General features: G+C 42.0%; 1 protein-coding gene and 1 long non-coding RNA gene across 10 annotated transcripts in view; one reads left to right on the top strand and one right to left on the bottom strand.

Moving 5' to 3' along the window:
* TSPAN4 (tetraspanin 4) overlaps positions 1-25779 on the bottom strand; it is a 500953-nt gene that overhangs the window by 220707 nt on the left and 254467 nt on the right. The window lies entirely within an intron of this gene.
* On the top strand, positions 20063-25290 carry LOC310750379. The gene is made up of 3 exons (XR_014542078.1): positions 20063-20194; positions 24356-24496; positions 25199-25290. It is a non-coding gene; the product is annotated as an uncharacterized lncRNA (long non-coding RNA).

Raw genomic sequence — 25779 nt, 5'->3', positions numbered from 1 at the left:
CACACACACAAAACCAGCCATATGGTCACTACTTACAACAAAAATTTGGCCTGCCAATTGGGACCAAGTTTGCTGAAAAGAGTAGGAAGTAGGGGTTTGTGTAGCTGTTTCTTGCTGTGCGTAAGACCTGGGTACTGCCTTCATTTTTCCTTCCTTCTATGGGTTTTCTTTTTAGAGAATCCTCTTGACTATAGGTGCTAACCTCTCATCCAGGTTTCAAGAGCCTTTGCCTTTGGCATGGCAACTCTATCCCCTTTTGAGTCAGTAAGCAATCATTCATTTTGTGGATGCCTGTATTGGTGCCACACCTACATCTATATGGATGACTGAAACCAATCCTTCCTTTGCACTGGCTGTAATTCCCAGACCTTTCATTATCTTGAGCCAATGCACTTGCCTCCCCTTAGAAAGCAGATTGTGCTGCTTGCTCAATATCCATTAGCAACAATAGCCAGAAGGGACATAATTTCCCCACTGCAGTTAATGGACTCCTGGCAAATATCTTTAGCAATAACCACAGTATACACAGAGACTCCCTACCTTGGCAGAGTAGAGGAGGGGAGGCTAGAGAAGGCTCTATACATGTTAGTCATACCCACCTAGTTCTTCCAGAGTCATGTACTGCATTTTTATGGACATACTGGTCCATGACCCAACTTTATATTTTAGCACTTTTCAGAATTTAGACATACTTGGAGCAGTGTTCCAAGAACCATCATTTCTGAATCCTATGCACCTGTTTTCTTAACTATAATTTTGTCTTGGTAGACAATACATTGAAGTTAACTTGAGTATTTTGGGCCGTAATTATTGAATAGCCATAATAACATGTAAACAGAAGCACACATCAAGGCAAAAATTAGGCAGTATGTTTCAAACAGAATTTTAATATGAATTTTTAGAGCTAAACTGCTCATTGTCATCATTGTGGGGGGCAGGGGAGGACTGAATAAAAATTAGAAGAAGAAAAGCCTTTGCTCATATGGGAGTAATTCTTCCATAGCTGGATGAACTATGTAACTCCAGTTTATTCTTACTTTTTCTTAATAAAGCACTGCAGACATCAGAAAATTAATAACCAACGAAAGGTAAAACAGGGGATAGCCCCAGTTTCATAGGTACAAGATCCAATCGATCTGCTATTCTTGCATCAATCTAACTTCCTCTGACGTTCCTGAGCAGCCACAGCAACCCGCCCCCCAACTCCACAGCACTAAAGCTATTTTAGACAATTCAGATACAAAATGCTGATGATCTAATATGCTTTCAACTTCATTCCAGGTACAGTACGTAAGATGAAATATAATAGATAATTACACATATTTTTGATGGGTCAAGCTCCACAGAGAGTTATTCAATTTCTTTAGCTTGCTTTACAACATACAAAAACCTGAAAAGGGGATCTGAAAAGCACACAAATGCACGTTTAACAAATGGGGAGTTTTTAATGCCCAAATGGAAACTAGGCACAAAACTCTCTGTGCTTTCAGTAAGAGCTACAAGACAATTTGTCCTTTGTGCCTTTGAAAATCTCCACCAATCTAATTAATGCTTAATGCAAACATTTCTTCCCATAGCTAGATTGTAAATTATTCAGTACTATTGTGGCTTTGAGAATTCACTCTTAGAAGTTGCTATTCTCCCTGTGTTTAGGTCCCAATAGGCACAAGGATTTTTCTTTCTGCTCTTGAAACAGATGACTTCCAAAATGGCTTTATTAACATTTCCAGCTCAAATAACACTATTCATTGTGGTGATGGGGCACAGATATTGTGGTTGTGCATCAAGGCCCCAATATGCAGTTCGAAGTAGAGATGAAAGAGCACCCCCATGTTTGCAATGAAAGGGGTCTGGACTTTGTACACATAACAAACAAGCATACACAAAGTCCCTGGGCACTCAAGAACTGCTCACTACCCTCCTGCTGCCTTCTCTGCCTTCCCCTCCCCGAAGGCAGAGAGGTTTACCTTCAGGTAGGCAAACAGGGGAAGGTGCATGGCTCAGTGGCAGAGCAGCTGCTTTGCATGCAGAAAGTTCCAGGTTCAATCCCTGTCATCTGCAAGTAGAGCTGGGAAGAATTCCTGCCTAAAGCCCTAGAAGGCCCCTGCAGTCAGTCAGTGCAGATGATTCTGAGCTAGATGGAACAACAGTCAATCTCAGTATAAGGCTGCTCCCTCTGAAAAATAAAAGGCAGAGGTGGCTGTGGGAATGCCCTAACAGCACCTTTTCCTGCTGGGAATTGGCATATACAAGTCAGAAGCTGGAAAATAGGAGTGCCAAACCAAAAAACAGGACATTCTGGGATGCAAACAGAAGCCGGGATTGGCTTCTGCGATTCCGGGGTGTCCTGCTTAAAACAGGACATGCAAAATGTGAAGCCAAACCATGGCTTGGCTCAACACAGCACAGCAGCAAAACAACTAGGGAGGAGCAAAGTGGTCTCAATCTCATCCCCAGGAGCCCACATGCTTGCACATACTAAAAGTATGGTTTGGCTCAGCATGATGTGCAATCCAGGTCAATATCAGGAAAGGAGTATACAAAGCAGGGGAGTTCCCAAAAGCATCAAGGAACCTAACAGGAAAAGTCCCAGCTTCCCACACCCCTCAATATGCCAAAGGCCCTGCTGATATCCATTTGAGGTGTAGAGGTTAGGCCAAGTTATCAAAAGGAAAGCATACAGAGGTGTTTTCTCTTTGTGTGCTTACTGTAAGGTTAGCAGATTTTTTCCAATGAATCCGGGGACACTTTTCAACTTCCTACTAAATAGATGGATTTTGTTTAGTAGAAAGTTGAAAAGTGTCCCCGGATTCATTGGAAAAATGAATCGTGCCTTTGTTGGGTTAAGGATTGGATTGTTATTAAAAATAAAGACCTGTTAGATCTAGAAGGATTTAATATAAGATTTGGTTGGCACGCTTACCTATGGCGTAATAAGGGAAAGGTCCACAAAGGATTTTCTAACCACATTTTTAGAGGGCCAATACTAGAAGTGTGGGAAAGAAACAAAAAATTACTGGAACAAAATACCCCTAGGTGGTTATCACCAATTGATATTTTAACAATAAAAAAAACAAACATCGAAGGAGAAAGATGGACCTACGAAGACTTGCTAGTAAAAACAGAGATCGGTTGGAGGATTAGGCCATATGAAGAAATAAAGAACAAATTGACAGGTTGGATCTAATTTCACCAAATTAATTCTATTTGGACTGAAGATAAAAAGAATGGGATGAGTGAGAAAAAATCTAGATTCCAGATTGAAATATTAGAAAGTAAAACAAAACTCCTATCGAAAATGTACAGCCAGTTGCTTGAATGGGACACCAAAGATGAAGAAGTAAAGGAGGTAATGGTGAGATGGGCAATGGACTTTGGATATAACATAGAGTTTGATAAATGGAAGGCATTATGGAATAAAGGTATGAGATTCTCGGCATGTACAACACTCAGGGAGAATATGTATAAAATGATGTACAGGTGGTACATCACGCCTGTAAAATTGGAAAAAATATACAAAACTGGTGATAAATTATGCTGGAAATGTAAGATCAAGGAGGGCGATTTTTATCATATGTGGTGGTCGTGTGAGGTAATCAGGAAATTATGGGAATCTATTTACAATGAACTAAAAAAAATTTTCAAATATACCTTCACAAAAAAACCCGAGGCCTTCCTTCTGGGGATAATTGGTGAGGAAATCAAAAAGGAAGATCAAACACTTTTTCAATACGCAGCAGTGGCTGCCAGAACCCTAAGAGCGCAAAATTGGAAGACATCAAAAATCCCAACTATAAACGAGTGGCAATCCAAACTATTTGACTATTTAGAATTGGCAAAAATGACACAGAAAATAAGAAACCAAAAAGGCATAAAGTTTAATAACGAATGGAATAAATTTATGGCATACATTGAAACAGAGGTAAAAAATCTAAAAATCACAGTAGGCGCGATATAACGCTTGTGACGCAAAGAGTTTTTCGAGGAAATGAAACTGCAGATAAAAATTTTATAACACATTCCGAAACCGAGCTGAAGGGAAGTCAATTATTGTTGTGTGATTCAGTTATTTAGTTAATGTAAGTTAATTTGTTGATGTCTTATGTTAGGTAATGCTTTTTTTTTCTTTTTTTTTCTTCTATATTATTATTTTCCTTTTTTATGTATTTTTCTTTTGAGTGTCTGTGTTTTGTATGTTTCTTTTGTTTGTTTTAATGTATGATGTGGTATAAGGAATCAAAATCAATCAATCAATCAATCAATCAATAAATAGATGGATTTTGTCAGGGAACTGATTTGTAAATCCGGGGACTGTCCCCGGGAAATAGGGATGTCTGGTAACCTTAGCTTAGTGGGCAACCAAAAAGCAGGAGCAGAAAGAGTAGACCTGGGTTTCATTCTTTTTGATATATTTGGAAGTGCCCTGGAAAGGGCACATACCTATAAAATACCTGGAGACTGTTAAAAGATCTTCCAAGCACCTAGGTGGTCCAATTGTGTCCTATCTGTTGGGAAAATAAGTTTACTTATTACTTAAAACTTGTGTCCCTATTTGTTACTGAGAGTATTCTTAACTGCTCAAATTGTTTATAGTTTACAATTATATTCACCAAGTTGGCATTCTTTTGTTTGGGTGGTAGTTTTCCCTACTTGTGCAAGGACACATGCAAAGAGATTAATTGTAGTTTTTCCCAATAACAAACAATGAGGAACAATGATAATTAATTGCTCTTGTTTGTGAGCCTGTACATGCGGCAGAAAGCACCGCTCCATGGATTAAAACACACAGAGATTCTAGTGTATGCATTAAACACACAAGTCCATCCTGGGACTTTATTCTATGCAAAACACTAACAGCAGATTAACTGAAGCTCACAGGTTTTTTATTGTTATGCACTAAAGCTAGAATCCTGCAGTTTCAACTGGTACTGCAGAAGAATGGACAAAGGTATTCTTCCTGCCCTCTGCCTGTTGGCCTAGCAGGCTTTGGTCCTCAGCCAGCCCCAAAGCAGCAGTTCATATTATTCCGGTATAATGGATGCCAAAGAACTGCAGGTGCTTAACTGCTGGGCTGCAAATGATTCCTCCTCCTCCTCAGCAGCATCTCTGGCAGAGTTCAGGCCCTTCCTTCCGGAAGGCAAACAGCCAAGGTGTTCCAGAGGTCATCTCACACTGTTAGCTTCAGCTTCTGATCCATATTCACCGTGAATGCCCATTGCATTACAAAAAGGCCATTGTTATGTTTACTATTTCTTCCTGAGCAGTAATGGGCATTGGATGGATACTGCAGCCAAGGCCAGCTTTACTATAATCTTCCCTGTGCAGTAAACACAATTGTTAAATGTGTCTGGGGGTTTTTCATTATAAGCTGTTCTTCAGTTGCTTATACCTCTGGTGTTGTACATACCTCTAAGACTGAGTACTTCTCAAACAGATGGGAAGAACAACTATGGATGGGTACTGAAGGATGGGATAGAGATTGCCACAGGTTCCCAAAGGTTCCCCAAAGACAACTCCCTGGAACAAGGTTCAGAGCAGGCAACAACTATGAATAACTTGAAACCTGAATGGAGTTTTTAAAAGCAAAGCAAAAACCCCCCCAAAACACAGTATCTCTCCCTGCCTTCTTCCAACTACAGAAAATGTACTTCCAGTAAAGTGATAGCTACCAGATAGCACGCAGAAGGAATCCTGGCTAGCCTGAACCTGATGTACGTATCTCCTGTATCTGTTACAGCTGCAGACACAGACTTGAAAATATATACAGGCTAGAAAGGCAATAGCAAAGGGGGGGTGACAAAAATGTATTATATATTGAAGTGGGTTCCTTTGCAGCTTATTCTGCAGGGTGATGCAAACTTCCAAACATCCACACAAGGCTAACATTATATACAATGCATTTATTATTATTCTAATTGATATTACTGCTGCTTGTTGGAAGATGTAAGATCTGTAGTCCCTGCAGTTGGAGATTCTGTGGCATCTGGCTGGCTTGTTAAATATTGCCCTTTATGCGCTGCAGCATCATTCCAGCAGATTGTTAGCTGCTGCAGTAGTTGTAATATTTCTGAGTTGATAGCCTATGGTTGGTGGGTGGGCAGAATCTAGCCAAGATTTCTGTTTGTGATGGATGCAGGACACACAATGCTACAGATGAGGAATGGGGAACCTATGGCCCTCTGTATGTTGCTAGACTACAACTCCCATAACCCATCAGCCACGCTGGCTAGGGCTGATGAAGGCACGAACTGCAACTATAGGAGCTGCAGATATTTTATGTAATTGTTAAAATCACTCTGACATATGATTCGGCTTAAAAGTGACTGTGTCAAATAATAGTTTTCTTAGCACTGAGCCTAATTTTAAACTTTTGAGAATGTACCATTCAAAATGTATTTGAGGCTGAAATTTGGGAGGTCAGAAGTGTGCACACCATTTTAGAGGGAGTGGCGCCACCAGTACACAATAACAACCCCCAACACAAAAAGCTGTATCATTTTCCTCCTTGAAAAAATCTCTAAAATGCATATTCAGTTAGCCCTTTAAAAAAAAATCATCTGCAATGTCAAAAAAACCGGTCTGTAAACTTATCTTAAACTTTTATCTGAACCTTTTGGATATCCCCAAGGCCATCTAGGTAAATTAGATCATAACACATGAAAAAGAGCTACCAAGCTTCTACAAGCCAGCAACAGAGAGAAAGCACACAGGATTGAAAGTCAGTGTGTTTGGCTGCTATTCGCAGCTCCAATCTGCCACTTGACAGGCTGCAGTGTGGCTTTAGGGAAGTCATTTCACCACTGTCTATTTGGTACATTAGACAGCAAACCCTTTAGGGCAGGAAGTGTCCATCACTCACTACACAGAGGCACCTTGTGGAGGCATAACAGTGGCTTTCTGATCACGGCACAAGCCTCCAATTGCTACCACAGCAGAAACAGCAAACATGCCAAAATGGAACCTGGTATTTCACAATTAGCCGAGGACAATAACTGCAACTTCAAAGAGGCAAATTGCCAAGTGAGAATGGCAATGGGCCACATTTCAACTGTAGTAACTGGTGCCAGCAAGCTGCTATCCAGAGTGGAAGGTCAGCTTTACTGTTAATTGCTCTTGTAACAACTAACAGCCTTAATTACAGTGTTTTATAGTTTTACTATAAGAGCAATTATATGTTGACAGTCACCCTTAACATTGATTATTTTGTAGTTGGCTGGGACACCAGCTGAGGCAGAAGAAATATCCCAGTATAAATCCACTCTGATTGAGTGATAGAGATTTGAAATGGAGTGAACAGCCCTTTCTATTGGCAAAGTAAATCGAGAGCCTTTACATTTCTAATAGCATCAACCTCATCTCCAATCAGCCTGGTGCAAAGAAAATAATTGGAAACAGCATGTTGCTTCACAGGCACACAGCTAATCAGAAGAGTCCCTTTATTTCTTAGGGCTTGTTACACTTCAGCTCTTGACACTGGGAGGTAACTGTTGCAGTCATCTCCAGGTAGCTGCAGGCCTATCACTAAGCCAGTGATATTCACTTCGGAGGCTCAATAGTTACTGTGTTTATGTGAGAACAGGTGGTGACCACCCCAAAGGAAAGCTCAATTCTCAGGATGAATGCAACAAACACATAATGCAAAAAAAAAGGGGGGGACATATAAGCTGCAAGGATTCTGCTTTGAGATTTCAAGTTATTTGGAGATGGAATTTGTTTTCCACACCTGTTCAGCTATTAGCACCTATTTTATCAGAACCAGCAGCATCTGGAAAATAAAAAAGGAATTTTTCTAAAATTCACACTTCAATAACCAAGCCATGACATTTTAGTTTCAATCAACTCTTAAAGTCCTTCTAAACTGGGCTCAAAAGGGCAAATTGCATAATGATTATTTATGAGATAACAATAGTGTTTTGAGAGATACACTCCCATATATTTAATAAGTTTGGGACAAACTGTAAACCTTGAAAATGAGCTTTCGTGTGCATGCACACTTCTTCAGATACACACTTCTTCAGATACACACTTCTTCGTGTGCATGCACACGAAAGCTCATACCAAGAACTAACTTAGTTGGTCTTTAAGGTGCTACTGGAAGGAAAATTTTTTTTTTTGTTTTGACTATGGCAGACCAACACGGCTACCTATCTGTAACTGTAAACCTTGACTGCACCTAATCTGGCATTGAACCTTATAGGTTATACTCTGATACATTATTTCTGTCTTTGACATATTCATTTTCAAGCTTGTGATCAATCCAAATTCTTTAAGCTCTGTAAGCGCTTATGGGACTGATTGCAAGCCATACTGTTGTCAGCATGTATGCCAATAGCGTGGGACTTGCCATTTAACGGTTGTGTTTTAGGATTATTATGTAAAGCCACATCCAGAGGTTCTAGGAAAAGGGAGAACAGGAGAGGAAGCAACAAGCATTCCTCCTTTGCCCTCCTTTGCAATTTTAATTGCAAATTAAATGGGGATCAAGTTTGATCCTGGGACAGAGTGCAACCATATGCATATATTTGCATATATTTACTTGAATGGTCACAGTCTGTACTTTTTACATTTCATTATCACTTACCTCCAACCTTTGTAGTTTTCCCCTTTACACATATCTCACTTCCTCACTCACTCTGCCAGGATCACATGCCATGCACCTTATGAAATTGGCTCTTGTCGTAATAAAATTTGGTACCCTTTAAAGTGTCACAAGACTTTAAAAAAACAAAAAACTAAAATTAAATTCAGGTTCATCTAATCCAGATACTAGAAGCAGCGGTCAAATATATCACAGCACCTTGTCTTGCTCCTTGAATGAATACTGAATAGCTCTAATTAAAACCCATGGGGTGCTCCTACTGGTTTAAGAACAAAAGCCTAATTACAAGAACACTCAGAGATCCATTATTCCACCAACTTTCAAAATGGCTGGTGCCCATGAAAATTGATTGTTCTGTGAGAAAACTCCTCATGCTACTTTTCCCCCATGTTCAGAATTTGCCTTTGAACTTATTTGCAATATAGTAAGGCAGTGCAATTGACCATCAGGGAACACACTCTTCAGGGAAGAATGATGGTGCCTGCCTTTCTGTCACACACCTCAAAAATCCAACTGTTAGCAGAGATAAAAAGGTAAAGGACCCCTGGACGGTTAAGTCCAGTCAAAGGCGACTACGGGGTGTAGCACTCATCTCACTTCAGGCCGAGGGAGCCGGCGTTTGTCCACAGACAGCTTTCCGAGTCATGTGCACAGCATGACTAAACAGCTTCTGGTGCAATGGGACACCGTGATGGAAGCCAGAGTGCATGGAAATGTCGTTTACCTTCCCGCCACAGTGGTACCTATTTATCTCCTTGCACTGATGTGCTTTTGAACTGCTAAGTTGGCAGAGGCTGAGACAGAGCAACGGGAGCTTATCCCGCCATGCAGATTAGAAGTGGTGAAAAGTAAACAAAAACAAAAAACCCCGCCATGTAAGATAATAGCAGTCCTGGTCTGGTGCAAACAGGAGTTGAAAGGTTTGAGTGCTAGAAAGTCGCTGGCCAAAACAAATTATGATGTGCCAAGAGAGGGATGAAGAAGTATATAGCAATAGGAAAAGCAGGGAAAGGGGATCTGTAAGAAATCTGGCTTCTGTTTACCATACTTGCTACTTTTGAGGAATTGGTTACTGATTATACTTATTAAATATCTGACTATGCTGGAAAATTTCTGACTCAGGATTACAATTTATAAATACTATCTATTGATATGTGTTTAGAACTATGAACATTGCTTATTTTATAGTCAATGTATAATATTTGTATAATATTTGGACTACTGAAAATAATTGTTTATTTGGACTTTTAAAATGAATTGTTATTAGGCTGTTTCTTGTAATGAACTGCTATGTATATTTATTGCTGTATTGATGTTCCTGTGTTGTGTGTAAGTTTAATCACATCCAAGCAATTGTTGCTGATATATGAAGCCCTGACCGGCGTTGGGCCTGGCTACCTAGGCCCTCTCCCACATAGGCCTGCATGTTCACTGAGAGGGGCAGATAAGGTCCTGCACAACCAGGAGGTGGGACTTTTCTGCTTTTGTTTCATTTTTTAATATACAAACTAATGTGGAGAACTGAACTTAAGATCGGAAAGATGAGAAACTGCGAAAAAACATAACCAACAGATTTCCCAATGGAAACTGACAGATTTCTGCCTGGCGCCCAGAACCTGCTGGATGACCCTGACCAGAGCTTTTTTAAAAGGTGGGGGGATAGTTGAAAGGACAGAGGCAGTGGTAGAGGCCTTGGACTGCCTCTTAAAGGGATCCACAGGTAGACTTATGATCCAGTCTGGGATGATGATCCTCTTGGATCAAATCATGAGAGTCCCCTCTTAAATCTAAGTTCTGTGGATTTCTCCTCCATCCTGACAGAGGACCTAACCCTCATACATTTGTACTGGGCCCAGAAAATCCCACTGGCACCTCTGAAGATAATGAGGCCAGGTAGCAGTGCAGCATTCACTAGCAAGGCTTCCAGGTTTCAACAAGCCAAAGCAGTGATTCTCCACAGGGGTCCAGTGAATTATAACGCAGATGCAAAGCGGATTACAGTACTAGATGTTATGGCATATCAAGTATGCACGAAAGAGAAGCCACTAAATTGCATCCTTCGGCACTCTTTCTGCTTCTGATATTTATAAATCAATAGCTGGCTTTCAGAAACATTTTGCTCCCTCTGGTATGTCAAGCCATATACACAAATCACATATGACAGCACAAATCACAGAAGACCACAAATATTATTTATATAGGAAAGCAATGCATGAACTATAGCCCACACGGAGCCAGTTAGCGTGTACAGGTGGCCACAAGTTTCATAAAAAAACCTCACAAAGGATATTTAGTATACCCAGAGGAAGAGGCACGGCAGCGTTGCCAATACTTCTAGACACTCCACTTACAAAAATACAAAACTCTCTAAACTTCCCAGTGTTTCACTGAAGTTTTAATTGAACTGTGCTTTTATATGCTGTAAATTGCCCAGGGACTTCATGGTGAAGGAGATTGTGTAAGAAATAGAAATGACAACAGATAATAAACTGAGCGAAGTAAATACAGTGGTACCTCGGTTTACGAACTTAATCCATCCCGGAAGTCCGTTCTTAAACTGAAACCGTTCTTAAACCAAGGTGCGCTTTCCCTGACGAGGCCTCCCGCCGCTGGTGCCCTTCCACCGTTTGGCTTCCATTCATAGACCGAGGTAAGGTTCGCTAACCAGAACACTACTTCCGGTTTTGCGGAATTCATATACCGAATAGTTCGTAAACAGGGCTGTTCTTAAACCAAGGTACCACTGTAATCTCATACTCTAAAGACACCTTGTGACAGGGGGGAAACCCACAATTTTGAACAGCATATCCCTCACATCAGATCATTTCGGCGATATTTGCCACAGATAGTTGTGTTATTGTGATGTGCCATCATAATGTGTTGTGCAAATCATGGCAGCTACCAGAACGGCCCACAAAATTCCAGGGAGGGGAATTATTGTGCAGTCAGTTGTCTTGCCCAAGGAATTTTGTTGCCCAGTTCCAATCTTTACATAGTTTACACAATATATTTTCACAAGAATTTCATCTCTGACATGATCCTTTCTGTCATGGGAATGGAATCTACATTTACTAATAAATTAAATGTCCCACTGACTTAGAAGCAAATGAGAGCTGTCAAGCTTTTCCAAGTGGCTACTAGTGAATACTGGATATTCTAGTTGTCTATTGTTTGCAGTTTATTAATGGAACTGAGCTTTGCCCAATAAATATACTGGGCACCCAAAATATTTGCTCATTATCTTAGTATCTCCATATTTATTGTTTAAGAACAGAAGCTGAGGAGGTGCTCTCCCTTGGTGGAGGTCTGCAGGCAGAGGCTATCTGTTTGGGATGCTCTGAAATGTGGATTTCCTGCCATGACCACCTCCATCTGTGGATTGATTAGATGCCATAGAAGGCTTCCTCCAGCCCTACATACACACCTGTCACCATGTTGTGGGTTGCTTTCAACAGCTTTCTTTTTAAAGCTTGGAATATTTATTATGGGTCATCTTGTATAGGAATTCACATTGAACAAACAAGCAAACAAGCAAACCTACCCTGCAATCTCACTTTCTATTAAGCATCAAACTGACCCCTTTTGCATTTGCTCCAGTAGCACACAGCTCAAGAGCTGCAACAACAAAGAAACATACTGCCCCAACATTAAGGGAAGGTTGCACTAATTTATTATTATTATTATTATTATTATTATTATTATTATTATTATTAATATCATTTTTATTTGGGGTTATTCAATCTTAATCTGAGTATGCATGCATATTCCTTGTAATTATTTCTTTTGGGGGGTGGATTGCCAGTTGCTATAAAAGCAACAGCTAGTAGCCTGAGCTAGGATTAAAAACACAGGACATAATAATTGAACAGGTAACCACTCATAAGTCTATCTTATGACTTTCTCTCAAAGCAAAGTTCAATTAAAATTGCGGCCCAGCTGACTTTCACATTATTTGCTTGTTTAGTACTTACCGCAGCTGATCCTTTGATGGCAGTAGGAGACCCAGTCCAGCACCCTGCACCTTTATTAACTGAAGATGTTCTGCCCACAGGCAACAGGAGTTTGGCAGCCATCACTTCACAATAACTACTGTGTGTGTATGGCTCCAGAGCATATCTCAGCTCTATTCCAAAAGTCTTTTGCCAACAACTATCAATATACTAACAGCAAACTGACAGTTTCTGCACAAACCTGATGTCATCAAAGGAATACTGAGGGTCATTTTCTGCAGGTCATGCTCCCTAGATTTTTTAAAAAACCACATTCATCAGGAACTGTTGGACACTGCCCTATGCGGTTAGCCACATAACTGCATCCTCTCATGGAAGAAGCTTCCATATCTGGCTATTGATGGCTCCTGGGCAAGAAGGAGTATGAGGCCTTCCTTTTGCAGCTGAGCCTTTCTTGAATCTCTACACTTGGGGAGTGACCTCTACCCAGGTGATTCTAATCACCACCTTTGTTGTAATTTCTTCAGCAGGTGAACTTGCACCTCTTCACTCTGGCCTTTGGATGAAGTGCAAGGGAAGATCAGACTGCCTGTTTGACTCTACTTTTTGCAATTTCAATTACCTGCAGTTTTACTGTGGATTATTATTATTATTTTGTATTTTGTTTAGTATATTGTTGCAGTTGATATTATTAAATCAATGTTGGCTTTTTATTTTTTGTATCTCTGCCCCGGGACCTTTGAGTGAAGGGCAGACTTTAATTAATTAATTGATTGATTGATTGATTGATTTAAATAAAATCAACTCTGCCCCTAGAGGTGTGCTCAAGCCCTTGTAGGCATGCCTAATTGGAGAATCCTCCGCAAGGAGTTGTGAGATTTTTTTCTGGTGCTCCAGCAGAAGACATTATTGTTCCTGCTGCCAAAAAAGTACCGGAGCCGTGCTCCCAGCCCTGGTCCTGCTCCACTGCCCCACTGGAACTCATACAGTGGTGGCTGGGAAGTTGGCTGACCACTTATGCCACTTACTTCATCTATCCCAGCTAGAAAGGTATCCTGCAACTTTTGGAGCTCTTCTAATTCAAGAGATAAAAACTGAGGAATAGTGGCAGACCTAGTAAAAAAAAAATCAATAATGCAACACAAAGCATGTGGTTGAAGAATGGATCATAGAAATTACTACAGATGGATATTGGTGCCAAGCTTGTTAATGAATAACAAAGTGTGGGACTAAGCAAAATAATCTCTTCTACCTGCAACAAGCCAGAGAATCGGCAAGATGAGATCATTTTCAATAAAATCCCTAATACAAAGATGCACTTTTGGGGAAAGAAATCCAGTATTCCTAAAGGGGCAATGCAATAAAAATCAATCCTGAGCTATTAGGAAAAGAGCACTGTAGCAATTACTGGCACCGGGGCACACAGTACAAACACTCTCGAGAGACACCTTGGCATAAGGGATGCCCCTGTGTGCTAGGTAGACACAAAACAAGCATGCTTATCACATTACACATAACTGTTCCCCTCTGCCCCATTAACCCATTCCCTCCATCACCTATGCCAAGGGTAAGTGGAATTATGACTCTCCTGAGTACATTCTTTAAAAAGTATTGCAACAGAATTAAGTAGGTCTAAAAATCCACTGCAGCTCTTAGTTTACCTCATAACTTTTTTTAGAAAGAAAAAAAAAGTTTAACGCAAAAAAGGCAGAAGCTTCTAGCTTGCTATACAGGTATGGGAAATATTCACAACTACTATAAAAACTATGGTGTTCTTCCTGTCAAGTCAATGCTGGAGACATCTGCTTTCTTTTAACGTTACCCGCTGCCCTGGACCCATACCGATCCAGCTGCACACACAGGGCACCAAAAGGCAAAATCTTCAGAAGTGTCCATAACGTTTGGAAGCTTAAAAGCTGGTTTATATTTGGGCAGAGGAAAGTAGGTTTCCATCAGGGGAGCCAAGACAAATGGAAAATGAAGTGGAAGTAAATGGCAAAACCTGAATTTTCTAGTGCAGAATTCACACACCTATAATCAGATACCTTGCTCAAGTTAAAAGCAAATTATACAGGAACTGAATTTTGGGCTCCTCAAGGATTTAATGTGGTCTGCATTTTTAATCAGACTGACTCAATCCACGCTTCCTGGACTAATCCTTGGATCAGAATGCTGTTATCCTTTATTCTTCACGGATTGGTGCAGAGATAGGACAGGATGTAAATAAGGACCCATGTGAAAAATGACATGGCCTAGAAATACACTGCTCTGCTCATCCCTAGTTAAAATGTTCAGCAGCTGTTACCACCATGCAGGCCTCTGTGAATTCAAGAGGCATAACATTCAGACATTTCATCAGCCAGGGCAGGAACCATAATACATCTTGCTGGGAATTCTACTAGGCAAATTGTACATGGAACAACCTGACACAAGAATGCAAGCGGGGAGAGAGGGAGGAACAGCTTGTTCCTGCTCTGCTCCTTTACTCAGTGCCATTTCTCTCGTGATTTTTTAGGAATAGGGTGATGGAGAAAACATTTTTTGTCAGCTTTAAGAACCTCCCTGGATCTTTCAAATGAGGACCTTAAGTCAAGTCCACTTGTCACAGTTTGACACAAGGGGAAATGACTCTTCCCCCTTCTTCACCCGACAGCCGGGTACTTTGCACTTCGTTGGCATTGCCTTGGGAAGGCTTGAAAACATTTCTCAGACTCTTTATGGCAATGTTTGAGATTCCCTTAATCAGTTTATCCCCATATGCACACATGCCTTTTGATTCTATACAGGCTTTGACATTTTTTTGATATTTTTCATGATATTTTAATGTATTTATATTTCAACATGTGTTCTGGACAGCATGGTGGGATAGCACTGGTTGCCCTGGAAACCCACACCATACCTTGTCTGTTGAGGAAAATTAACTTGACCTTCACCATTCCATCAGTTAGGACCTATAATCAGCAGCCATTAACATCCTGCTAGGAAGGCATTTGCTTTCTGACAAGAAAATAAGAGAGGAAAATTGGCGCCTTCACATATAAGAATCTATGCATCGTGGGGCACTTATGAACCATTTGCCTTTTACAAAATGGATTTTGGTGAAGCAAGAGAGCTTCCTCATCTAAGAAATCCATCCAGCTGTCAAACTTTCTGCAAACCACACTTCAGATTGGGCATGAGGGGAGATTACAATTATTAAGAATATTAATCTGAAATAGCCAAAAGAACCTGATTTCAGAGGGCCTATGCTAGTTATAAATGCCAAAGCAACAAATCCTTTCATCTCAAACACAAAAGGTACTTGTCTGAACATTGCTACAGGTATTCTGTTTAGAAACCAATCACAACAAATGCTTTATGCCAGTTCTTTTTCAACTTTTGATCTTACTGAAATTCTTATCTGCTCCCATTGCATTATTGAAATATCAATGAAAGAGTGGTGCTGGGAATGCCTTTTGTTTGCAAATGCAGGTCTGGGGGGCTGGCAGGAAGACAGTGGCTAGGGGAGGAACTACTGGGGGAGAACAGCAGGGAGGGAAATGTTGAAAGCTACCTTATGCCTGGTCTATTTAGTCCAGTATTGTTTACTTTGACTAAGGGTTCATCTACATTACTTTTTGTGCTGTGTTTCTAGGCACTGATCTGGGATTTCCAGGTCCATGCCCAAGTGTTTTGGTTGCTGTTGTTGTCCATCACTTTCCCCAGGAAAACCCACATTTACCGCTGAATCAGAGGAAACCACAACTGGGTTTTCCACAGATGATTGTTTGCATCAATTCAGCAGTAAAATGCAGCTTTTTCCAGGGAAAGCTCCCGGACAAAAAAATTAAACAAATGCTTGGACAGGGACCTGGAAATCCTAGACCTGTGCCTTGAAAGTGTCACAAAAGGAAATATAGGTAAAGGGACCCCTGACCGTTAGGTCCAGTCGCGGATGACTCTGGGGTTGTGGCGCTCATCTCGCTTTATTGGCTGAGGGAGCCGGCGTACAGCTTCCGGGTCATGTGGCCAGCAAGACTAAGCCGCTTCTGGCGAACCAGAGCAGCGTATGGAAAAGCTGTTTACCTTCCCGCTGGAACAGTACCTATTTATCTACTTGTACTTTGACGTGCTTTCGAACTGCTAGGTTGGCAGGAGCAGGGACCGAGCAATGGGAGCTCACCCCGTTGCGGGGATTCGAACCGCCGACCTTCTGATCGGCAAGCCTTAGGCTCTGTGGTTTAGACCACAGCGCCACCCACGTCCCTTCTAAAAGGACCTATAGATGAGCCCTAATAGCAACTCTCCAGGATCTCTAGCAGAGGTCTATCATTTGCAACTACAGTGGTACCTTGGTTCTCAAACTTAATCCGTTCCAGGAGTCTGTTCAACTCCTGAAACTGTTCGAAAACCAAGGCATGGCTTCCAATTGGCTGCAGGAGCTTCCTGCACTCAAGCAGAAGCAACATTGAATATTCGGCTACCGAAAAACGTTCACAAACAGGAACAATTACTTTGGGCTTGTGGTGTTTGGGAGCTGATTTGTTTGCGAGCCAAGCAGTTCAAGTACCAAGGTACCACTGTAGATCCTTTTAATCAGAGATGCCATGGATCAAACCAAGGGCCTTTTGCATGCAAAGCAAGTGTGCTGTCTCTGAGCTTATGGCTCCCTCTTTCCTAAACACCCCTCCTCCACCCTCTGACTGCTTCTGCCCTACAAACTGTCCCCTCTCAGTCACTCTAGAAAGAAGAAATGGGAGCATGAGTTTCAAGGCACATGATCATGAGGCAGAACATGGGTTTCGCCTTCTTAGCCTAGTTTTCTTGATCTCACTTGTTCTTGTACCTAGCTATCTGTCCAGAAGCTTTCCTTCCACGCATGCAAAGTGAGAGAGGGAGAATCAAACCTATGTGCAAGGATCTGAAATGAAGCCACTCATACAGGGTGCCTCCATCCTTCAGCTTTCCATTTTAAGAGGTACCAAGAGTCTGACCTTTTCAGAAGCACAAAAATCAAAGGAGTTTATAGCATCAAATGCAACCTGAATACAGATTTAAAAACAGAGGTATTATCAGAGGAATAAGCCCTGCAATCTTTAAAAAACTGTTCATCTCTGACCCAGTGCAGTACATGACTTGAGTGAAGGCCATCTGAACAATATAAGAGTAGAAAGTAAGATACCAGCCGATGCAGTGGCAAAATGTTTTGTGCTAACATCCTGGCTTCAGCGCTGCCACAGGCTCCGTATTTCATTTTCAGCACTTTTAGTGTTGATCCCAGTGTCATACACCTTGTGAAGTGATCGCTTGACCCAATGTATTGGGAGCCAAGATGAAAGGCCTCAAAAAAACCCATAGGAATGTGCTGACAGCTGTAAGAAAGAAGAGACTCCGGGAGACTCAGAATTGGCATGTCAGCCAGCCCACACTAGCAGCACCTTGTGTTGATCATGGCCTCCTTTTCATTATTCCTACGTGGAAGAGGGGGAAAACGCTCTTTTGGCAAGAGCAATAAACTGCTCACTTCTTTACGGTGGGTAAACAGGCATTAGCATGTGTTTGTTCAGTATGTTGAAAAACAACTTCCAGAAGGATTGCCTGATATGTTGTTGATCTGAATCTCAAAGACAGCTTGGATATGTCAGCATGTGCAAGTTCTACAAGAGAGGCCCCCTGTTTCCGAGCAGTTCTCCTACAGCTTGGTTTCTCTACTTGCTGCCACTGCATCTGTTCCTATCAGTGGCTGGCAATGAGAGCCCTCCACTTATGTCTGCCAGCACTACAGCCTAACTGACACATTCGTTAATAACATGCATGCACAGATATATATATATATATTTTGCCCAAATGCAAGTTGTACATAAAACAAACATGGAATTACAAAATGGAGAGGCAGTTCTGGGGTGGAGTTTTTGTTTTCTGTTTTTGGATTCTTAGTTGTCCGCAGATCCCTGAAAGGACAGTGTAGCTTGTTAAGGGTGCTGGGAACTGACTCCCCAAACCACTATCTGAGGGAAGCCTTCACATGCCTAGTAGTTTTCTTGATTTATTAAAACATGCTGGCATCCTTTGGGCACTGGTGGTACCTTTCCTGATCTGCGGTATACATTGCAGCCGAGTTGCTATTACTGTGGTATTGAGCCACCCCCAAGATCAGGGCAGTTCAACTTTTCATACCAAGTAGGCTGCAGGAGTACTTCAACACAGAACCAGTGGGCAACACGTTGCCTTGCTGTGCAGTAGGGAGGAGCAAGGCCAAAATTTGATGCCCCCTGCTCAAGCCCTCATGCTGTCTTCCCAAAGTGAGACACGGCTTTGGGAAGGAGACACAAGGCTCTGGCAGGTCCTAGAGCCTTCCCACCTTCTTCCCAAAGTGGGAAAGCACTAACTAGGCTTTGGAAAGGAGAATGGAGGACTCTAGGACCCTGTCAGAGCCCTCACACCTCCTTCACAAAGCCCAGTACCTCCCTTAACCCAGCTTGGGGAAGGCAGCACAAGGGCTGTGGTGGTCGTGGGGCATCAAATGTTACCAAGGGCCACCAAAAAAGGCCTCATAGTCCATATGCAGCCCTTGGGCCTTGTGTTGGACCACACTACCCAAGATATCCCATCAGGCATCTGGGGTAATCACACAAGCACTTTGAGCAGTGCTTGAAAACAAACCAGAAGCCAGTGAAATTCTTTCAATATCAGCAAAACAGTCAACAGTGTGGAGGCTGCATTTTGAACTAAATACAGTTTCTGGACAATCTTTGAAGGCAGCCTCACATACAGCACATTGCCATAGCATCACTTAGCTGTGGCCCAGGAAAGGCCACAGCCACTGAGCCAGCCTAAGCTGATGGAATGATATGAGTGGCTATTATTGGTGCAAGAAAAGGTTGAGTAGCAGACAAGAGGCAAACTAGGGCAGCCCATTAGAACCCAGGGGAAATGGGGCCTCAGAGGTGACCAGAACTGGCCTAATCCTAGGAGAGTGGCAGGGTCAGGAAACCTGTGCGACAGACAAGCTGAGAGGACCATGGGCATCCATACTTAAATTTGGCTTGAAGGCCTGAGTGGGTAGGAGATACTGCTGCCTTGAACAGACTTGTAGCACTTATGCAAGACCTGGCACATCTGGAGGCTTCATAGCACCCACCAGTCACAGTAGCCAATGTTACACACCCCTGTCCCTTTTTGCACCTGAGGAGAGCTCTGAAGCACTAGCACACACTGTAGCTCACCAGACTAAGTTCTATCTTAGACCCCCAGATTTATATTTCACACCCCAGAGTGGCTAATATTCTCTCTCTTGGTACTCGGGGCATGGCAGGGTGTAAGGAGGGATTGCCATATTCAAGAACACCAGGAACCCAGTTGGGAATGGATAAAGTACCACTTTGTCAATACTATATTATGCAAAACCAGGGAGGAGGAGTGATACCACAGAGTTCTGAATTCTCTTGGAATATTTCCCACACAATGACAGTCTGAATCATTATTAGGTAAAGATGGGTTATTTGCATCACGCAATGTCATTCCGTCATTCAGAGGGAGCCTTGGCAAGTCAGAACAAAAACAAGGACAAAGTAATCTGTGCTTGAGCTTCTCCTGCCAAGAGACCAATCTGCTGCTAGGCAGGATTTCACAGGGGACTCCAAATAAAATCACCTCACCCTACAAGGTGAGCATCTGAGCAGTAGCCCGTTTGCTACCAGCATCAATGTTCTGGGCAAAGCAAGAGAGTAAGATTGGACTGACAACAATTAAGAAAAGAAAAGCTCTGGACTTGTCTCTGCTCTTCTATGTTTCTTGGCATTCCAAGGCGAAGATTGAAAGTCTGTCATGCGCTGGTTGAAAAACATCGGAGTGGCAAGCTTCTAAGGAACCTGCTACTCTACATAGCAGAAAACAGGCGTTTTCAGTACATTTAATACCTCAGAGTCAGTTCCCACACAGAGAATTGATTTTTCTTTTTAATTGCAGTCACATTGTCTCACTGCAGAGATCCCCAGGAAGCATTCCTCAGACTTACGCCTGGCATTCCAAGAATTTCCAGGGATTAAACCAGCCCTCAGTGGTGTGAGAAGGGCATTTTAAAAGCTAGAAGTATATGATACACATACTAGAAAATTGCCCAAGCTAACCTTTGGTATGAAAAAAGATCAAGGAGCTGATTCACTCTTGCATATGCATCATTTCAGGGCCGGCACAGCCACTGGAGGCAAAGCAGGCAACCGCCTGGGGGTGGCAAGATCCTGGGGCAGCTGCTTCAGCTATGCAAATGCCTGCCTGCATTTCTGGAGGCAGCTCGGCAGCTCATCAGCTGAGTGGTATCCCCTGCATTCCAGGGCCTTCTGATCTCCACCAGCTGCCAAGAGCATAGATATAGTTGTAAGGGCAGTAAAGAAGTGACAGGCACTTTTTCAAAAAAAATGAGAAAATGGTATTGGTCAACACTTCCTCCTTCAGTTTGCTGCTGCTGTGCTGCTTAGGACACAGCAGGACACCAAGTTTGATGTGGAAGAGGGGACGGGAAAAGGGCAACAATCTAATTTTCCCAGGGCTTTAAAAACACACATACACAAAAGCCCTTGGCCAAATTTGTAAACATCCGATGATGCACAGCTGAGAATGTGAACAGATTTCGGAAACTTAAGTCCATTACTTATATGAGTTATAAATCCATCCACTGAATCTGCATGTGAATAGAACTGTAGTTAGAAAAATACAGGAGAGTATGTCTGTAACACCAACTCTCTTGGATTTGCTTGGAAGGTTTCTGTGTGAGAGAGAAGCAGAATGCCACTTCTAAGATGGCGTCTGACACCTGTGGTTCTTGTTTTAAATCAGGGATAGGAAACCCAAGGCCCTTAAGCCCATATGATCAATGGTCAGGGAAGACAGCAGTTATAGCCCATCATTACCTGAAGCGTTACAGCAGGCTTTCCAAAACTTGGGTCTGCAGCTGCTGTTGGACTACAACTCCCATCATTCTAGCAGAAACAGTGGTCAGGGAAGAAGCGAATTGTATTTCAAAAACAGCTGGAGACCCAAGTCTGGGAAACCACACTCCTTTTTTAAGCACTTACATTAGAAATAATGAACATTTTCTACAATCTCAAGGGGTTCCTTAATTAATTCAGGTAACTACAATAGTTCATCAATAAATATACAGTGGTACCTCGGGTTACAGACGCTTCAGGTTACAGACTCCGCTAACCCAGAAATAGTACCTAGGGTTAAGAACTTTGCTTCAGGATGCGAACAGAAATCGTGCTCCGCCGGTGCGGCGGGAGGCCCCATTAGCTAAAGTGGTTCTTCAGGTTAAGAACAGTTTCAGGTTAAGAACGGACCTCCAGAACGAATTAAGTACTTAACCTGAGGTACCACTATACTGATGTAAATGATTCGTTGACTAAATGGTACAGCTCTGTTGACAAGCTTCATGATATAAAACTTTTCAGTCATGGCTCATTCAGGCATGAAAATCATGACACTGCAGTCCTTAAGTAACAAATACACACTTTTACCAGACTGCTTCTGGGGGGCACCATTTTGGATATCCAATACAGTAACCTGTCCTAGCTCCCACCCCGAAACATGCAGGCAGATAACTTTTCCTTGGAAGTAAGGAAGATATATTTATTTAAGCAAATAATAGTAAAGGCTCAGCTGTAGATACAAGGCTCAGGAGTCACGCTTCTGACCATGCTGGCTGCGATTGAAGGGAGTGGGGAGCCCAGCAACATTTTGAAGGTTGCTTTGAACTTTTAAAAGCTGAAGATTTTGGGAATTAAGGAAGGGAAAATCAAATAATTGTGAGATATGACAAAACATAAATCTAAGGTGTTATTAAGGATTTGGGCAAAAGTGCTAGCTGCATTATGGACCCTTTTAGCCTTAATTTCCATTTGGTTTAAAATAGGACTAGGATTTAACCAACTTTAACCCCACTGAATCAAACTAAGTGCCCTCAATTTGTGTGCGTGTTTTTTTTAAAGAAGAAGCTTAGATTCAAGTAGTTCAAATTAGCTAGGGTATGAAATGGGCTGATAATGCGCAATATGTTTTTCTTCACATTCACACAAAAAAGAACGTTTGCAGGAGGGGGGAGAGGAGTATTGGCAGAATACGTTTGCTGTATTTCAGATATGAAGTTTATTGCCAGAAAAAACTGTGTCACTCGTCAAGTCACTTTAAAGTGTTACCCAATGTCATGACTGGGGAGAGGGCTTTGAAGAAAAAGAAAGAGAAAAACGTTTTCCCCCCACTCTGCATCTGTACTCCACACAGCCTTTGCCATCTTGGGCGCTATACTTTCTGAGCAACTCAATTTCCAGTTCCTTGAAAATGCTGACATCTCTTTAAATGGCAATATTCTCTAAAACCACAGAGAAAACGTAGCTTCTGCTCCAAGTCATATAAAAGATTATTCTGAGCTTTGAAATGATACTAAATTTAAGCTGCAATTTCAAGTGGCTGAGAAGAGATTGGCATTTTAATGGCTGCCTCCCAACCCCCCCCCCCCCCGCCCAACACCACTCTTCTCTCAATCTCTTTTGCCACATAATTCCTCATGTCAACTCTTTGGATTTCCTTCCAAACATGCCATTTAACTATCAGACCCAATTCACATTACTAGCCCCTACCTTCACAGCATTACAGCCAGGGTGAGCTTGAAATCTTAAAGACCAGTCGCTATTTCCTCAAAGCCGCAGAGTTGGAAAGTTAAGAGTTTGGATGTTAAAGCTGACATACAGGCATAATGAACAACTGGAGAATTCAAAATTACTACCAATATCTCTAAGTCAGGGATGGGGAGCCTGTGGGTCTCCATATGTTGGGACTACAACTCCCATCATCCCTGATTACTGGCTATGTTGGCTGGGACTGATGGGAAATAGAGTCCAACAATATCTGTAGGGTCACAAGCCTACAGGCTGTGTTTTATTATTGCACAACTCAGATTCATGTATTTCCACATTTGTATACTGCGGCTTAGTCAAGCTGGCCACATGACCCGGAAGCTGTACGCCGGCTCCCTCGGCCAATAAAGTGAGATGAGTGCCGCAACCCCAGAATTGGCCACGACTGGACCTAATGGTCAGGGGTCCCTTTACCTTTACCTTTTATACTGCCTTTCCTTCAAGGTTTTCCCCATTTTATTGAAAAATGTAACTTTGGCATTACACCTGTGCCATGTTTCCGTTGCTGCTCCCTTCTGTTGGAATGCTGTACCTCTTGAACATTACATGGCTCCCTCAGCTTCTAATTTTAAACCTTTATTAAAAACCCATCCCTTCATCCTCACATTTTGAATTGAGCTCATCGTTTACCCTTTGCTGTTCCTTCTCTGAGGTGTCCAGTCTTTAATGTGAGCCTGTAGTCAGAGACTTTTCTTTTTATAACCCTTGGAACAGTGCCTAGCAATGCAAGAGGTGCCTTAGGCATCATTTTAAAGTGATAATAATTTTGTCTTCACAATTTGTCTTTGAGCTTCATTAACCTATAGCATAGTGACTAGCTGAAGGTCAACCAGACAACTTAGTGGGTTGTATGGGGAGCTGAAATCTGGCCTCGCTTGTTCAAGACAGGCACTCGGCTCACACTATCATACCAGCTTTCATTGCTATTTGCTCATTTGTGCATATGGTTGTGGTACATTTGTGGTGCCCACAATAGTATATCTGGTTTGCTAGTGTGCCCCACAAGGTCCCAAAAGGTTGGTGATCCTGGATTTTTAATATTTGTATGTGACCTTCAGTTTAACAACTTCATTATGCTTGCAAAGCATGTACTCTGCCACTGAGTCACAATCCCTCTCCTCTACTCCCACCCCAAGGTATCAGTACAAATGAAGGGGCCAAGAAACACAAAAGAAGTCTTTCCAGGCAGTATGAGAGCACAAGACCGTACACAAAACCAAGAGGAACTATTCTCTCTCTGGGCTTGTCCACATCTGCCTGTCCTGTGCCTAGAAAGTGTGAGTGATTTTCCACTTGACCTACACCTTTCCCAGTGAAAACCCGCTCTTTAGTGCTAAATCAGAGCAAGTGCCAAACCAAAGAAAACCTGAACTGCCTTTTGCTCTTATTGAGTGCTAATGAGTGGTTTTCCCCAGGGGTGTGGGGGAAGCAGTGGAACAGAAGGAAGTGTGGATAAGCCCTCTGTCTCTAAACATCAGGGCTTGTGGTCATCTAAAAAAAATGGATTGCCAACAGGTTCATGACACCAAAAGGAAGCATTCCATTACACAATGCATAATGAACTTACGGAATTCACTGCTGTAAGATGTGATGATGGTCACTAGCTTAGATGGGCTTTAGGAAAGGATTAAACAAGTGTATGGAGGACAAATGTATCAAAGGCGCTTAGCTTGGATAGCTAAGAATGGATCCTCAAGAATGATATGCAGTATATTTTTGCTTACCAGACACTTAGGTAAAATGACAGACGATGGTTCTGTCTACTATGCCCTGCTTGTTTGCTTTCCAGTGGCATCTGACTGTCTACTGATAGGAAGAGTTGTGGTCTAAATGGATCCTTGATCTGGGAGAAAGAAAGTAGCCAGTGTATAGTACTGAGAGTAGGATTTGTGGGACTAAGAGGAATAAGAAATAGCCCTTTTTATTTCACTCCAAGTGAGGTGATTCTGAAGACAAGCTTCCCACCTCTTCCCCCACAGAAATCACTTGGTCCACATGGTATCACGAAGGGGAAATGGCTTGTTTCCAACAAATTCAGCTATGGAATATTGGAAATTATCAAGCATATAGGGGAACAAGTCTATCTGAAGAAGAATCAATATGGCTTGAGGTTATGGGAGACAGCTCAATGGAGGTTTGTGCAGCAGCTGCGGAAAAAGGCGAATTCCATGTTAAGATTGTTAGGAAAGGGAACAAAAACAAAACATCCAATATTGTAACGCCTTTATAAAAATCTACAGAACAACCACACTTGGAATACAGTGTATCGTTCTAATTCCTGCAACAGAGCTGATCAAGGGACTGAAGCAAGATCTTATAATGAAAGGTGACAACATTTAGGGCTTTTTTAGTTTAGGGGATTGAAAGGCAAGTGCGGGGAGAGGTTTCAAGAAAGAGGTGTGGAAAATTAGGTATGGTAAGCAGAGAGTGGGTGGGTTTTTCTCACTCTCTTATAATACCAGGGGTCATATAATGAAAGTGTATGTTAGCAGAGTCCAGTCAGACAAGATGTACTACCAGTTACTGGGGGAAATGAGCTCATGGGCTAATGAGTTCATAT

This window comes from Podarcis filfolensis (assembly GCF_964270895.1).
Source record: "Podarcis filfolensis genome assembly, chromosome: 1".
Lineage (NCBI taxonomy): Eukaryota > Metazoa > Chordata > Lepidosauria > Squamata > Lacertidae > Podarcis > Podarcis filfolensis.
Note: the sequence above shows the minus strand (reverse complement) of the source record. Positions and strands in the feature narration are given on the sequence as shown.